The 13,313-nt window shown below is 40.0% G+C and overlaps 1 pseudogene; it reads right to left on the reverse strand.

The window, feature by feature from the left end:
- Positions 1–5,960: 5,960 nt before the first annotated feature.
- LOC118499950 overlaps positions 5,961–13,313 on the reverse strand; it is a 40,854-nt pseudogene continuing 33,501 nt past the window's right edge.

Genomic DNA, 13,313 nt, shown 5'->3' on the forward strand with positions numbered 1-13,313 from the left:
TTGCTCAGTGGTAGTCCTGCACTTACCTGTTTAGCAATAGCTCAGGTTTCCAACTGATAAACAAACCATAGTAGAGGGGAAAACAGTGGACTATAGGGCTCCTGATTCTGATTGTTCTAAAGATTTGAAGGTGTCTCCATTTTTGAATGCTAGAAGTGTTTCCAGAAGTCTTCAGAGATGTGTTCTGTGAAACAAATTTTGTGGACAAATATATGGGAAATGAGGCATACTATCTTTCTCTCTCTTAGAGATTCAGAATTTTTGTAAGCAAAGTAAATACTCTTAGAAGATTTTGCACTAAAAATTTTTGCTTATTTTTAGCCCAGTGTAAAATGACCATAGATTTTAAATTTTATTATTTTTTTGCCTGCATAATATCTGTCAACATTATGAAAAATCAGTTTTCTATGGAATAGACTTTGGCAAGTGTTATTTCCCATTTTTACCTATAAAGCAAGGTTGCAAATTGAGCTTACACTGTAATGTAAAGAAAAATATAAATTCTTTATTTTATCTCAAATGAATTTCATCTTTTTCCTGAGCTTTTATCTATGGTGTAGTATCTATGGTGTATCTTTGTTTATCCGGGATAAACAAAGGTCAGTATGATATTAGGAGGGTTTTTTTGTTTGTTTGTTTCTTCTTGGGACAAATATTTATTCGGTCTTTCAAGTGACCATCTCCAGTGCCTGCTTCTTCCCTAAAGGAGGCATTCAGGTGTGTTGGGGAAGGGCTTCCATGGCTCATCCTTGTCCTGGGATATATGCTTGTAGTTATCTGCTGTTCTCAGGGCAATGTCTCTTGGCTGACTGGGTGCTGCTATCCCTGTTAGAGGCAGTCTACAGCTGATGTCACTTTGTTTTCTTTGCAAGGATCCAGCAGTGCTCCTGGCTGACCCTGCCCCACCTTGCGCCTAAGTGACTGCCTTGGCCTTTGTCCATCCTGCTGCCCCAGTGTTCACTAAGTCTGCTCTGTAAGGTCACCATGCTGTCTGCCCAACAAGCCCCTTGGCAGGCATATTATTCCTCAGCTGCACAAATGCAGAAACTTGGAGGTTTGAGAAAGCTCAACCTCTGAACCTTTCTTTTTACGTACACATTGCACCATCAGGGAGCTGTGGCTGTGGCCCAGGTTGTACTTAGGGGAAGGGGACAAGTTGAAAGGTGCTCTTTTCATAGAGTTGTCCATAAAAAAATGAGTGGGTGGCTAATAGCTTATATCTTTATCATTGATTTTATCCTCACTTATATAACAAACATCTCCCTGAAGTCTAGGAAATGGAAGTGGGAGATGCAAGATTAACATCTTCCAATCTCTTTCTCCCTCACCTCCTAGCCAGAAACAGCCAGATAGCTCGTTTATTCCTTTTTTTATTATATCTTCCCTTCCTTGTCCTGGTTGTTGGTAGGGATATGGAGTAGCCTCCATGTTAGTAAGCCCTAAATTCTAAGTCCTTCAGCCTATTCTTTCTCAAGATAACAACCTGTTGAGCAAGGTTTACTGCTTGCTGCATACCCAATCATATGTGGGGTATAAAAAACTAACTTTCTCTTTGTCCTTCCTTCACATTTATTAGGTAACAAATCTAATTATCCATAGGTAGATAGATGCCTCATGTGAAATATGGTTTACTCAAGAAGGCAAAAGAACAAAGCACATAATTTGAAACCATTACCTCCATTACCCACACCTATCAGCTTTTACACAGATCCTCTCCTAGGTAGTCAATGATTTTATATTTTTATTTTTTAAAAAAAGATTGTATTTTTATTTAGAGAGAGGGGAAGAGAGGGAGAAAGAGAGAGAAATATCATGAGAGAGAGAAACATTGATCAGTTGCCTCTCATATGTGCCCTATTTGGGGACTGGACCAGTAACCAGGGCACATACCCTCACTGGGAATTGAACCCAGAGACCTTTCACTTTGTGGATGACAGCCAATCAACTCAGCCAAAGTGGTCAGGGCAGTAGTCAATGGTTTTGAAAGCTTCTTTGATACTGCTATCCTTTGGATTTTCTCTTCTTGACTGCTCCCTTGTTCTTCAGGCTCATCACTTTCTGTGCTTCTAAGAAATGTCATTCCTTTTAAAAGTTCCATCTTCAGGTCATTGTTCTTCTGACTCACACTTTATGGTGATTTTAAACATACTAATTCTTTTCATTGCTGTGCATATACTCACTTCCCATATCTATATTCTAGCCAGAACCTTGTATCTGTTTGCTCTGCAAAGACTTTGCTGCTCAAAGTGTCACACTGAATCCTCTCACTAGCTGGATGCATTCTTGCATGTGTCATCTCATTTAATGGCAGGATGATTCAGCCAGTTCCATAGTTCAGGTTCTCATCATTTCTCCCATGGGCTATTCTAATAACTTTCTAGAGAATCTTTCTGCTTCCCACTCCTTTTTCACAGCAGTCTATTTCCATATTACTCTTAGAGTACTCCTTTAAAATCTTTTGGGGCCTCCCCCATACCCCATTTTGTCCTGCCTCCTATCTGGCTATACTCCCTATACACTCATTTTCCTCCAGTCAGTCTTCTAGCAGTTCTTGGAATGCTTCCCACTCTTTCATGCTTTGCTGCTTTTACATAAGTAGGTTCTTCTGTGTCACTTTTCTTCCCCTCACTTAGTGAGTTAATTCCTACTTATGTGTTATGAATTACTTCCTGCTACCTCCTCCAGAAGCCATCCCTCAAGAGCCCAGCCTGAATAAGGTGGCCTTTTTCTGTGCTGCTTCACACATACCTTTAATTCACATAATTTTTGGAACCACTACACACATTCTAATATCTCTCCTTCTTTCATTTCATTTGGGAGCAGAAACCATGTCTTGTTGATTTCTTTGTTCCTAGCACCTAGAAAGAGCCAGATACCCAGTAAACCCTCAGTAAATGTTTTTGAAATGAATGGAGGAGGTCAAATAGACTAAGGACAGATAAAAGGTCATTGTATTTGGTTAGCAAAAGGTCTCTGCTGACCTTGAAGAGATGAGGTTCAGTAAATATTTAGCTTTCCCAGTCTGGGCACTGAGATGCTTGTAGGGAAGTCTGCGTGCTTGAACACCAACCTCATCTCTCTCTGTGATGTTTCATAATGGAGAGGAAAGCTGTTAAGAGTTTCTAAAAGTGAATTGTGAAGCAATTAGAGTGACAGAAAGATATGAGTGATTTGGGTGAGCATGGCTTTTAGCCACATAAAGAGCAGCTAAATGCATCTGCTTCAATAAAATTCAGAGCAAAACCTTTGTAATCAGTCTGAAAACACCTAAGGCTTATTTTCCTTTTCTCGGGAAAGGTAAAAAACAATTTAGTAGCTGGATATTTCATCATTTGAACAGTACTTTCATCTTTTGAGTTATATTAAAATACATATATAAACCCACAGTCCTTTCCTTCATGACAGATAGCCCTATAGTCAGTGGGTTAGCAGGTGAAGCCCACGACCATGACCCTCACTCTGCCATGTTACTGTGTGTGCCCCATCCCCTCCTATCAACAGACCTCTAGTGCCTCAGCTGCTCAATGTGGAGGCTGTCAGCAACTAAATAAATAATTTCAACTGGAATGTGAAGGCCCTAGGGAGGCCATATTTTGGTGATTAGGAGTCAGAAGATGATAAATGACTTTCCATTTTTAGTCACTCAGGAGGACGGGAGGCTGGTCAAGGCTGCTGGAAACCTTGAAAGTGTTTGGGAAGTATATAGAACAAGTCAAAAACATACTTAAACCAGCAGGGGGTATTTCAGAAACTATGCTCACAACTAGACTTGGAAGCCCCAAATAGTGGTAACCAAAGATGATTAAAATTAATATTGGGGGATGACAGGAGGGACTGAGGGGTCTGTGGGTTGGGGCTTTTAGAGATATGGAACCAAGAGGATAGACACACACACATGTATACATAAAGAGAGAGATTTATTTTAAGAAACTGGCTCACACAATTGTTAGGCTGTTAAGTATGAAATTTGTGGGGCAGGCTGGCAGTCTGGAGGCTCAGGGAAGAGTTTATGTTTCGGTCTTGCTTTAAATTCCACAGGGCAAGAATTCCTTCTTCAAGAAACCTCAGTCTTAGCTCTTAAAGCCTCAGCTATCAGATGAGGCCCACTCACATAATGGGGGGATCATCTGTTTTAATCAAAGTGTACTGATTGGAAATGTTGATGTATCTAAGACATGCTTACACAGCAATACATAGACTACTTTTTGACCAAACAACTGGCCACCATTGCCTAGCCAAACTGAGACATAAAATTAATCATAATAAGGACAAAAGAAGGTACAGTGAGAGCCCAAATCAGGAGCTAGAAATCAGGTGGGGGCCCAAGAATAGCCACAGTTTAACTCAGTCTGTGACTGGAAGTAAACAGGCTATGTCCAGTTGGTCAGGGCCAAAGAACTGTAAGATAGAAGTTGTATTGATGGTTAGCTTGGCCCCACTCTGCCTCTTCTGATTTAGCATTGACCACTGAGTGATGGTGCAGATGATGCAGACCAAACAAAGTTCCTGAGGTTTCCTATTTCAGGCCTTGCTCAAGTGGGCAAAGGTTAAAATTTTGCTCCTCTTGTTTCTTTAGCAAAACTTACCTGTTTCAAGGTTTAATTTTATTAAAGTGCCTTCTTAGTGTCTAAAATAGTCGTAGCAATCTAATAGCTTAAGACATTAAGTTCCAACCTTTTGTTAATAAAAATAAAAATTACATGCTTCTTTGATTGAAGGCAGGTGAGAGAACTCATGCCTGGGTCTAGGTAACTGGTTCTGCAGTACCCCTATTTGCTTGAAAAGTATCTCCTTTACAACACTTTGAAATATCCTCATTGTTCTTCTCTCCAGTGATACAGTTTCTTTTTGTACTGTATAAGACAGCTAATGACCTAGTATTTCTATTTATTTATTTATTTGTTTATTTATTTAATTGTTCAAGTACAGTTATCTCCAGTAACCTAGTATTTCTTAACTCATGTCCACCCTTCTATACCTGGCTTTGTGATGCCAGGCTAAGAGTCTGTGAACTATACTTTCAAGACTCCCTTGCAGCTGCAGTGGGAAGAACTGGCAGAAAACCAGACAGCATGAGAAAGGGAGAAGGGACGCTTATCCTGATCCCAAGTCCGGTAAACATTCTTCTAGCAGCAGGAGTTACAGGAGCAGTGGACAACTACTACTTATATTTTGGTATGCCAAGTAGCAGCTGCAAGGTATCCCCTCACAGGTCTAAGCAGCAGATGTGCAGCACCTGCTCAGAGTACTGGAAAATGGCCCCCATGAAGCCTCATCTCAGAGTTCTTGGTGCCACTGGGAGGCATGCACAGCCCCTCAAAAGTCCAAAGGTTAGCTGGACAGTGCCTCTTAGATCTCTGAGCACCAGTTGTTCTATGAGCAGCCTCAGGAATCCAAGATCAGAGAAGCAGTGCTTCATCAGAGGTTTGAGAGCCAGCCACTGTAGTAACCTTCTCAGGAGTTCGAGCACTGGGTTGCAGTGCCCCCTCCAAGTCCTAGTGCCAGCCATGCAGGGCCCACCCTTGAGGTCTGTGCACTGGCTGGGAACATCCCTTCGCTGGTCAGACCTGTTCTGAGGTCCTAGGATCTGGTAACACCTATCTTTTCCTTTTTGTTCTCCAAGACCTAGGGGTGGTGACTGCCTCTTAAAGTTATCTCAGAGTTCAATTTTTGTTTTATTAACTTTCAATACCTTTCACACTAATGGCCTGTATTAAACTTCCTGTATTTGAAATAACTTACTTTGCTTCTTTTAAGAGCTTGGACCCTGAACTGTGCATGTATCTCAACTTTCCCATAATCTAGGTAGCTGGAACATTGTAGGATTGTTGTCTCCAGAGTAGGCTGATATTGTGGAAATCCAGGAGGAGAGAAAGGTTAGGGGTTGGTGTTTTTATTTTATTTTATTTTGGCAGGATTTTAAGGTTTTATTAACACAAATGCAATGTGTACACATCTTTCTATTTATTTTCTTCGCTGCACAGCATGGCATTGGGATAGGTGATATGATGGCAGCTGGGCCACTCTTTCCGCAATGGCATTGCTGTTCTTTGAGGAGATGTGAGCAATCTCAGCACAGTAAGATTTGTTGCACATCAGGAGCACTTCAAGCTCCTTGACGCTGTGGATCAGGAACTTCCAAAAGCCACTGGGCAGCATGTGCTTTGTTTTCTTGTTGCTCCCATAACCAGCGTTGGGCATCAGGATCTGGCCCTTGAATCTTCTTCATGCCCTACTCTCAATACCTCTGGGTTTCCACCAGTTCCACATAATTTTGACATATTGGCCTGACTAGTGCCAGATGAAGTTCTTGGTCCTCTTTTTTACAATCTTGGGTTTCATGAGAGGTCTGAGGGCAGGTATGGTACTGAGTAAGAGATAGCTGCCATCTCTGTAGCGGCACTGAGGAAGAGACTGGTGTTTTTATTTTTTAAATGTTCTTTTGAAGGCCAAGATAGAGACAATAATTTTGAATTTTAACAACTTTAATTTTGTTTTTTCAAAAGCAGAGCTCTCAGGTCATCAATTTTTTTGTCATAAATAATAATATTCTCTCTCCCCGCCTATATAAATATTCTAAAAGTCAGGGATGAGGCAAAAGTTATTGGAAATGTAAGCAAGATACTTGGAGGCTATTGATGTTTTTTGGGGGAAAAAAAAGCCCTGTTTCTTGCCTCTGCACTCTGAGATTAGCAATAGAGCCATCACTGAGTGGGGGTATATGAGAAGGGAAGAGAAGAGAGGTGCATCTTCTTCTTGCCTGGAAACTGTGTTGGAGTTCTGGTCCTCGCCCTGGCATGAGCGCAGCAGAGTAGGGACAATCAGTGTGGATGGTATATGTAGAGGGTCTCAGTATGAGGAACTGACCACATCCAAAGGCCACAGGTTACTAGTATGGGAAATGAATTCAGCCTGTATGGAATAACAGTGAATCTGTTCTTAAGGCAGGGAATTCAGTACTTACAGAGGATCTGATCTGGAGAATGCATCGTCCAGCATGGACAAATGCCATATCCTCACACCATGACCCTGGGTAATCTCTGCCTCAGGAACTTAGAAGATACTTAGTATGGAGAAAAATGGTGATGGGTAGTCCTAGATTGATATTTTAACTATATTTTATTAAATTTTACCTGAAATGCCTAACTTTAGGAGAGCTGTTGACTAAGATTATATTATCTCTCATTAGGTGAAATGAGGCCTTAAGAAAATTATCTTGTTTCAAAGTAACATAGAAATATTGCTTCTTGCACATCTGAACACATGGACATTTATCCCTCTACATATGCTTACAGTACTCTCCTTTACAAGGAAGTGCTGGTGCAAAACATTTTTAGACAGGAGGTAATTTTTCCTGTATTAAGAGGAAAAATGGCTTGGTATCTAGGGGAAGCAGAAATGATGTTTTGTTGTTTACAATAGAAAACAGAACAAAGAAATTATTATGAAGATTTTGAGTTTGCTCCTCAAATAAAAAGAAAGAGAAAGAAAACAACCTGAGGCATCTGATATAACCTAGGAGACCAAAATCACAAAACCAAAGCTACTTCTGAGGTGCTTTGAAAAGAAATGTGTTCAAGAATCTTTCCTGTTTAAAAAAATGTTTAATTTTTAGTCTGCCTGAGTAGCACAAAATATGCTATATTTTCAAGTTCCCATGTCATCTTATAAGTTAGACAGTGTTAAAATGCATTCTGAAGAAAAGAATCTGCCATCAGTTGTAGTGTTGTGTGATGACAGGATTCTTAATCAAAATCAGTAGGTTTGGTCCAATTTAACAGAACCAATTTGGTTCTGTGCCAGGGGTTGTGCTCGGCATTTTGAGGAGCTAGCCCCTGTCTTGGAGTTGCCCACAGTTTGACCAATGTTGGCTGATTTGAAATTTTGTCAATATCTCAGACTGAGAAAAAAAATTGAGCATTCATTTTGAGCAAGCTGTGGATGAAGAAAAAAGGTCTTACTAAATTTCAATATATGGAAATCCCTAATGATTTAATTTGAAAGGAAGGATTCAAGTATCTATGAATAAATATAAAAGGATTTTTAATTGTAATGTCCCAGCAATGGAAATGGTTTAAAGACTGAGATTAAAACAGCTATGTTCTAGTAGCTAACAATTTAGCTAATTCCTTCTAACCAACATTAGTCTCAATAAGTGTATTGTGTGTTCATGAAAAATAAAGTTTCAAACAATTCACATATGATTGGTAAAATAATTGCTCCCAAATAGTCATATACAAAAGCAGTTCTATAATGCAACTTCATTTAGAAGTCAACTTCTAATAAAAAATCAATTCAATTTAACAATCATTTCTTTGGCATCTATTATGCATACATATGAGGTACTAAGCAAGATGGGTGGAGGGATGTTATAATAAGTAAAGCATGGCTCAGTTTTCAAAGATGAGGGCAGGGTTTTTTTTCTATTCCTTTTTTAAAGATTTACTTATTTTTAGAGAGAGGGGAAGGGAAGGAGAAAGAGAGAGAGAAAAACATCAATGTGTGGTTGCTTCTCACGCAGCCCTCACTGGGGACCTGGCCCATAACCCAGGCATGTGCCCTGACTGGGAATTGAACTGGCAGCTCTTTGGTTCACAGCCTGCACTCAATCCATTGAGCCACATCAGCCACAGTCTATTCTTTTAACTGCTATACTTCCAAAGTTTAGGATAGTATTAATACATAATTGGCATTTAAATAAAGCTCTGTGTAGTATGAGCTATGATGTGAGTCTTTACACATGAAGTACTTTGAACAAAGAGTGCAATTATGTTATAGATGGAAAGCAGGTATTTTACCCAGCTGCCATTTTATCTAAGTGCACACAGAGGAATGCACTTATGCACATGAACACTGTATTTCCTTCTAGACTACAAGATAGAAGAAGCCTTGAGCCCCCTTCCTGTGAGTTGATGACTCCTTAACTAAATGCTGATACCAACACATATGTAAGATCTTTGAAAACATAGTACTTATGTCGAAGTAACTGTTATTTTCTACCATTAAGAATTTAAACAGACTTCCGGCCAAGATGGAGGCATAGGTAGATACACTGTGCCTCTTCACACAACCAAGATAGGGACAATAGCAATTTAGAAACAGAATAACAACCAGAACTTACAGAAAATTGAACTGTATGGAAGTCGAACACCTATGGAGTTAAAATAGACACTTTTATCCAGACCAGTAGGAGGGGTGGAGTCCTGCAGCTGGCCAGGTGGTGGTGCAGAGAGCAGAGTGTGTTGGGACTGGGCATGTAAGGCAACTGGGGCATGCAAGACCACAGTGGGCAGACCCTTGGTGTGCAACTGGCAGCTGGCAGACCCTGGCTGAGGGGTGGCAACCAGCAGACCCAGCAAGGTGGCGATTGTGAAACAAGGCACTGCACTCAACCCAGGATCTTAGTGCTGGGAAATAGAGCCTTGGGGCACTGATTGAAAACATCTGTGGGGGTTGAGGTGCAGGGAGAGACTCCCAACCTCACAGGAGAAGTCATTGGAAAGTCCCACAGGGTGCACAGGCCCACCTACACGGGAATTGACCATAGAGGGGCCCAGTTTGCTCGGGGGAAGTGGCACGAGGGACTGAGGTCCAACAGAGAGTGGAGCAAGTGCCATTGTTCCTTCTTGGACCCTGCCCCCACATATGTCACAACCCAGGGACTGGGGTGCCCCACCCTGGTGAACACGTAAGGCTCTGCCCCTCATACACAACAGGTGTGACCAGACCAAAGGAAAAAAAAAGATGGCTCAAACAGAAGAACAAATGAAAGCCTCAGAACCAATACTTTTAAGCAACCAAGAGATAGCCAATGTATTAGATGCACAGTTCAAAGCACTGGTGATCAGGATGCTCACAGAATTAGTTGATTTCAGTCACAAATTAGATGAAAAAATGAAGGCTACAATAAGTGAAATGAAGAAAAATGCACAAGGGACCAATAGTGATGGAATGAAAGCTGGGTCTCACATCAATGGAGTGGACCAGAAGGAAGAAAAAAAACATACAACCAGAAAAGAATAAAGAAATAAGAATTCAAAAAAATGAGGAGAGGCTTAGGAACCTCCAGGACATCTTTAAACATTCCAACATCCGAATTATAGGGGTACCAGAAGGGGAAGAGGAAGAGCAAGAAGTGGAAATGTTATTTGAACAAATAATGAAGGAGAACTTCCCCAATCTGGCAAAGGAAATAGGTTTCCAGGAAGTCCAGGAAGCTCAGAAAGTCCCAAAGAAGTTGGACCCAAGGAGGAACACACCAAAACACATCATAATTATGTTAGCCAAGGTAAAAATGAAGGAGAGAATCCTAGAAGCATCAAGAGATAAGGAGACAGTCACCTACAAAGGAGTTCCCATCAGACTGTCAGCTGATTTCTCAAAAGAGACCTTACAGGCAAGAAGGGGCTGGAAAGAAGTATTCCAAGTCATGAAAAGCAAGGACCTACATCCAAGACTGCTCTATCCAGCAAAGCTTTCATTTAGAATGCAAGGGCAGATAAAGTGCATCTCAGATAAGGTCAAGTTAAAGGAGTTCATCATCACCAAGCCCTTATTTTATGAAATATTAAAGGGACTTATCTAATAAAAAGAAGATAAAAAACATGTATAGTAAAATGACAGCAAACTCACAATTATTAACAACCACACCTAAAACAAAAACCAAAAGAAACTAAGCAAACAACTAGAACAGGAACAGAACCACAGAAATGGAGATCACATGGAGGGTTAGCAACATGGGAGTGGGAGGAGGAGAGGGGGAAAAGGTACGGAGAATAAGTAGCATAGATGGTAGGTAGAAAATAGACGGGGAGGCAAGATAGTATGAGAAATGTAGAAGCTAAAGAACTTATGACACATGGATGTGAACTAAAGATGGGGAATGTGGGTAGGAGAGGGTGTGCAAGGTGAAGGGGAATGAAGGGGGGTAATGGGACAACTGTAATAGCATAATCAATAAAATATATTAAAATGCCTAGTGCAAAAAAAAAAGAGAATTTAAACAGACTAATTCAAACTTGGAGTTTTTTTTTAATTTGAGCATTTGCTATATCTTACATTGAGAGCCTAGTTCTTCTGAAATATAAAATATAAAGTTGCAAATAAAGTTACTTTTTTAATGCTGACCTTTGTTTCTTAGTCTTCCTTGCCCAGTTGGCATGGATCTATAGGTCCTAAGTATGGTCCCAACTGTGGGAGTCAACTATACTTTGTTGTCTGAGATGTGTGTCTCATGGGCCCCAAGAACCTGAGTTTGCCGTTTTGACCTCTCAGAGTTAATCTTACCATCTGGTAATAAATATTTCATATTCACTTCTCTTGATTATAGATTAACTCTAGTTTTGTTTTTAAAACAGCTTTTCTATTGCCTTCAGTAGTGGAGGAAATACTGGAATATGTTTTTGGTTTTAGATCTTACTATCAAAGACAGGGTATCAATCTCTTTGAAGAGGAAATAACAAGGAATTTAGATGACTCCTTATGTATGACCCTTTTGTTTATTTTTAATTAATAATTCTCTTATTTTCTGGCATTCGAGCTACCCATATCTTTGTCATAATCTCAGTAGACCTTGGTTTAGTTAGACCAAGGGTCTGCCTCAACTGTGGGGTTAACAAGGTATTCATGTCATTTCCTGTGGCATTGAATATTTGCCTTTCTGACTGCTGATAAAATTATCTTTGCTGTCTGTCTTGGTCTCAAGAACAAAAAAAGTATACTCATTTCACAAAAGTGCAAGGAAAAAAGAACCAGTTCCTGGATCAAGGAATGTCACAACCAGTGTAGTTTTAAAATCTTTTGTGTGTCCCCATCTTTCATGTTCTGATGCTGTTACTACCCACCCTTGAGTTTTTTAATGAGAGAGTGGCAGGTGTGTTCAATTTCAGAGCTCATGTGTCAAGGTTTGATGGCCATTTGCCTGCCTGTCTGCCTTGGTTAAAATGTCTTTACCATTTTAAAATTAGAAACTAAAAGAATTTGTTCCTATAAATTAAAACTACTATGTGAAAATGAACTAAATGATTAAAAGGCTTTTTTTTTTCATTCAGAGTCCTGCTTGCTAAAGAATCTGGTCTGGATGCCAGAAGTGGTCTGCAGGGTGAGATCCTGGATGACGTCGTTGGCCTTCTATCTGCCAGCTGAAAGCCGGAGAGCCAAAGATTATTTTGAAGAGTCTTTGAAAGTGTGTGGAAATATCTAAAAGGCTGTGACAATTTCAGTTGCAAAATAGAGTAATAAACATTTATGAATCTGTATCTGCTCTTGATGTTGGCTAAAGTTTTAAAACCAAGGCTGCCTCAGACATACATATGTGTGTGCCTGTAAGAGAAAAAAAAATAAGCACCTTTCTCCTTTTTACAAAAAATTTAGCCTTTTATATGTGTCTGTTAGTAACCATAGCCCTTTTGCATCTGGGTCTAGAAATATTTTGAAACCCTTTTGGAAATCAACTGGTCATAGGAATTTATCATTTATGCACAAATGTCTAATGTAGGGCCATCAAACTCATTTTCCCTGGGGGCCACTTCAGCCTTGCAGTTGCCTTCAAAGGGCTGAAATAATTTTAGGACTGTATAAATGTAATTACTCCTTAACTGTTAAGGAGTTGAAATGACATTCAGCCCTTTGAAGGCAACCATGAGGCTGATGAGGCCCCCAGTGAAAATGAATTTGATACCTCTGGTCTAGTGTCTAATAAAATAAAAGGCATATCAGAAAGGTGCAAGGATCAAAGGTACCAGATACTTCTGTAAGTGGTGACAGAGGATCAGAAAGTGTGTGTGGGGGTGAATGGTGGAGAGAAAATGGAGACAACTGTACATGAACAACAATAAAAAAAAAGTAAAAAAAAAAAAGAGAGAGATAGCTCAGCCTCCAGATCCCTGCTCTATCCCCTGCAGTTGGGTGAAGGCCTTTCCACACCTGCCAGAAGCCAGGAGGATTGTTTGGAGAGACTGAATTTTAGGGATATTTAGGCACAGCTGAAGGTAGGGGTGACGAGCCTTGATGAAATCCTTTGAAAAACACAGTAGTGAATGCATATAAGAATCGTATTAGATGATTGAAACTGTTTTTGCATGACTTGGAAAGAGAAAAATAATATATTAGTTCTTTCCTGGTTTGATTAATGAACTTCAATGTATTGGAAGGAAATGCAGGGGGAATATGAATGATTCTTTCTGGTTTGTCTCGAGGTTTGTTCTCAGCAGACAAATCTAAAGGGTTATGAATTTAGATCACAGTCTCTCTTTGCTCTAAAAAGTATGTGCTATTTCATTAAAATACACAAAACTCTAGAACACGGAGTATTC

The sequence above is a fragment of the Phyllostomus discolor genome, chromosome 4 (assembly GCF_004126475.2).
Source record: "Phyllostomus discolor isolate MPI-MPIP mPhyDis1 chromosome 4, mPhyDis1.pri.v3, whole genome shotgun sequence".
Classification (NCBI taxonomy): Eukaryota; Metazoa; Chordata; class Mammalia; order Chiroptera; family Phyllostomidae; genus Phyllostomus; species Phyllostomus discolor.